The sequence below is a fragment of the Mandrillus leucophaeus genome, unplaced genomic scaffold (genome assembly GCF_000951045.1).
Source record: "Mandrillus leucophaeus isolate KB7577 unplaced genomic scaffold, Mleu.le_1.0 Scaffold945, whole genome shotgun sequence".
Lineage (NCBI taxonomy): Eukaryota > Metazoa > Chordata > Mammalia > Primates > Cercopithecidae > Mandrillus > Mandrillus leucophaeus.
The window spans coordinates 67,480-71,725 of NW_012110308.1; the positions used below are offsets into that span (position 1 = coordinate 67,480).

The 4,246-nt window shown below is 46.7% G+C and overlaps 1 pseudogene; it reads right to left on the reverse strand.

Annotated features, from left to right (window-relative positions):
• Window positions 1–2,843: 2,843 nt before the first annotated feature.
• On the reverse strand, window positions 2,844–3,711 carry LOC105532253 (annotated as a pseudogene).
• Window positions 3,712–4,246: the final 535 nt, after the last annotated feature.

Sequence of the window (4,246 nt, forward strand, 5' to 3'; positions counted from 1 at the left end):
GGACTGTAAACTAGTTCAACCATTGTGGAAGACAGTGTGGCGATTCCTCAAGGATCTAGAACTAGAAATACCATTTAACCAAGCCATCCCATTACTGGGTATATACCCAAAGGATGATAAATCATGCTGCTATAAAGACACATGCACACGTATGTTTATTGCGGCACTATTCACAATAGCAGAGTCTTGGAACTAACACAAACATCCATCAATGATAGACTGGATTAAGAAAATGTGGCACATATACACCATGGAATACTATGCAGCCATAAAAAAGGGTTAGTTCATGTCCTTTGTAGGGACATGGATGAAGCTGGAAACCATCATTCTCAGCAAGGTATCGCAAGGAGAAAAATCCAAACACCACATGTTCTCACTCATAGGTGTGAACTGAACAATGAGAACACTTGGACACAGGAAGAGGAACATCACACACCGGGGCCTGTTGTGGAGTGGGAGGAGGGGGGAGGGATAGCATTATGAAATATGCCTAATGTAAATGACGAGTTAATGGGTGCAGCACACCAACATGGCACATGTATACATATGTAACAAACCTGCACGTTGTGCACATGTACCCGAGAACTTAAAGTATAATAAAAAAAAAAAGTGTATTTGACCAGGATATAGTGTCCTCACTTGTGTATATTTTAATTTACACACTTGAACCCAGTGTTGACACCCAGCAGCCCAGTTTAAAAATTAGAAGTTTTCAAAGCCATGCTGTGACAATCAACAACAGTTAAAAGACTTCACAGACAGCAAATATTTAACATCAGTTTAATTACCAAGAACTACTGATCTTCAAGCCCAAGGAAGTATGACTCCCATCTGCAAGGTTCCCACAAGTGGCTATAACAGAGTGACCAGATATCTCTCATAGATCTCCTCAGATAAAGTCTCTAGGCAGGGACCTAGAATCTCTATTTTCCACAAGCTCTCAGCAAGCCCCATATGTTTTTCAGTCCAGCGTTTGAAAGCACTGCTCTGAATTGCAGTTCAAACTTCACCTCTTTCAGAAATGTTTGATAAAGCAACTTCTGCCAGTGTTTACCAGCCTAAAGTCATGCATATCATCTTGATTCTTGTCATATCTATGTACCACCTCTACTGTAATTTAACTAATATGTGTATGCCAATTGGCTTATATTTTTGCATAAATTAACTTAGTTGTTTAAAAACTTAAAAAAAAAAATCCAAGCTATTCTTGTGAGACATTAGTAACCTACACCTGGCCTGATCTCACTCCATAGACAGTTCCAGAAGTCAGTTGGTTCCTGTAAACCACCATGATCCTGAAGGGTAGAGAGGCTATTTCAAAACATACTCTGGGATTCTCTGAGGCCACGAAGCAACCTCAGAAAGAAACCATTATGGAAAACAGATTTGAATGTAGCAGCTGGTTTTCCAGAGCCACAGATAGTACTTATCACCCCCCATTCTTTCCAAATTCAGAACCATCAAGCATCTGCTATTTTGGACAGAGTTCTGGAGGGGCTTGTCCTTTTTCCAGGATAGGGTTAGGGGTTCCTGAGGTTACTCACGTGACAACTGCTGTGCTGGATGTCTTTCCCAGATTGGAGGCTGCACCTGGATTCTCCTTGGACATGCAGAATCCAGCTGGATCAAAAATCCATCATGGTTGGCTAAGCAGAGCTCCTGGAGGCTCCTTTAAAACCTACCAGGAAGCAAGTCCACCTTCTAGAAAAGAAATATGACTCATGGCAGGCTGGTGGGGGCCCAAGTATGGCTGCAGACCCCACAAGTTCCTTGGGGATGCACAAGGTGGACGTGTTTGCATGGTTCCGGTAGAATTTCACACTCATCAGTCAAAGATTGAGATGAGAGCTTCATGGGAAAGAGGAAGCAGTACAGTACTCCCTTCTGAGGTACCTTTACATCTGCCTTGAGAAGAGATTATAAGATGGGTGGCCTCAAGTGCCCCTCAGAAAACACTTGGACAGGGAACAAGTTCAGGAACCAGGACTCCAAGATTTCCCCAGGCCCCAGGCTAGGATCCCCACTTCCCTGTAACTTGGGGAAATATTTCTAACAACCTGTGGGAAAGGATGCTGTAAAATCCATTGCACAACAAAGGCAAAATGAAAGAAAAGTCTCTCATGAGTATAGAAAGGTCCCTTCATCAGAGGAGAAGGCCCAGAGAGCTCTGAGACAACGAACTTGGAGTGCCAGCTCTTTAAATGTTCTCAGGGTCTCAGCATTGAAAGTGGAAGGAGAGGTGTCAGCTAATATCACAATATATATGTTAAAAGTTTCCAGCTCCTCAGATACTGTAAAGTGTCTGACAGTGAAGCAATGGTCATGTTGATCAAATCTTCAAGCTTATCATCACCCAAGACAGCTTGTGTGTCTCCTGGAAAAAAAAAAGTCACAGGGAGAGCGCTGTCCAGGCCCAGCTGTCCTTGCATCACCCCAGAGATACCAGGGAGCATTCTGTCCTAGCCTAAGGCTCACGCCGAGTGTGAGATTTCATGCAGGCTGGAACCCCGGACAACATACACCATGTGTTGCATAATATCTGTCAGCCTTTCCTTCGAAACTAGTGAGGTAAACAGACCCCACATCCCCTCATTAAGCTACCTGCTGAGAAGCCAAAGGCGCCAGAGAAGACACAGCATGAGTCAGGGGAGAGAAAGAGCTGCGTTTCAAGGTTTCCAAGAATGCAAGCCCTTATTGTGTGTGTACCGGCTGCAATGCATTCTGGGACCTACTGCACAGACTGTCCCGTCATAACAAAAATGTGAAAATTACTAAAGGGGAAAGGGAGGTCAAAAAATAAACTTGTGTCTTTGTAAGATAGAACAGTCAGGCTTTTTGGTCAGTTAGTAGCCACTGAGGTATGCAATTCATTTCTGCAATTGCTGTTGCTGGCGTCGGAGCTGCCTTTTCTCCATAGACATCTTTTTCTCGGCTCATGCTAGGTCTTGCAAGTATCTCAAGGCCTTGCTTAGGATCACTACCGTGGGGACCTTAGAGCAGCTGGCCAAGGTGGGTACCTGGTCCCTCAGGGCCAAGAACTGAGAATGCGCAGGTCATTCCACCTCTTGGGCTGCAGGAAGTTGTGGCCCTTCCTTTTGGTCACATCCTCAGTGTCGGAACTGGCAGGACTGGGCAGCCTTGCTTTCTATAGGCGAGGGGCTCACAATCCCCTCATCCTCCTCATCTTCCCTTTTCCCTGGAGCATCTCCCTCCAGAGCCTCTTCTTGGAGACCCCTCTCTGGAGCCTCTTCTTGGGAGCAGCTTTCTGGAGAAACACGGGCAGCGCAGTTGTGTTGTTGCTGGTAGATGGAGGTGTGGAAGTGTTTCATGCAGGGGTTCAGACGGTCGACTCGAACCACGATGGTGATCAACTTCTGTATACCCACTCTGCCTCTTCTCTACTGTCACAAGGTCAGTTTCCTCACCCTCTGAGTCGTTTGGGCTCTCAAACCTGAAGCAGGCCTGAGTCTTGGCTTTGCCCAGAGTCCAGGGAGCAGCGGGCGCTGGGTTGCCGTCTTCGAGGCTGGGAGGGCAGTCTGGGGGAGGAGGGCAACTTGGGCGGGTTCCCCCAGGGCGCGCCAGTGAAGAGCCAGTCGCTCCCCGCTCTCTCCAGCTGTTCCCAGGCCAAATAACCGCTCCACATGCAGTCACGATGGACTGTGGATGCATGGTTCAAGCTCTCGAGTGGCCCCGAGATTCCGTCTCATCCCCCGTGCACTCTCCGGATCATGGCTCTGTGCGATCAATCCCAGGGTCTGGGTCCCTGGCGCTGCGATCCTAGCCCCAGGTCAGAAATGCGGGAGTGGGTTGGTGGGTGGGCGATGGCATCAACTCGAATTTCTTCAGCATCTCTGCTTTATATGTTAGAGTGGCAACTATCTCTCTGGGGGAAACTTAACCTTTTACTCTCCTGCTTGAAACAACACTACTAGTTCAATTGGACCCTGTTTACCGAGGTTTCCCTAAATATCTGGGCTTGCCTCAGTGAAGGATTGGCTAAGTTGAAAACAGATGGTGTTCACTTGCTCTTGTGTCTGTTCAGCCTCTGAACCAGCTATGCAGAAATAAAAAGAGGACTTGGTTTCTCTGCTCAATGGTCAGAACCCAATTCTTGGGACACTGCCAAAGGTCCAGCCTTTTGGTATGTCACTTGGAAAACTAGTCTGGCAGATTAAAGACTCTTTTTTTGGGACCACGGCATGTGGAAACAAATCTTGACTACTTATTGAACTGCCTGGATTCCTCA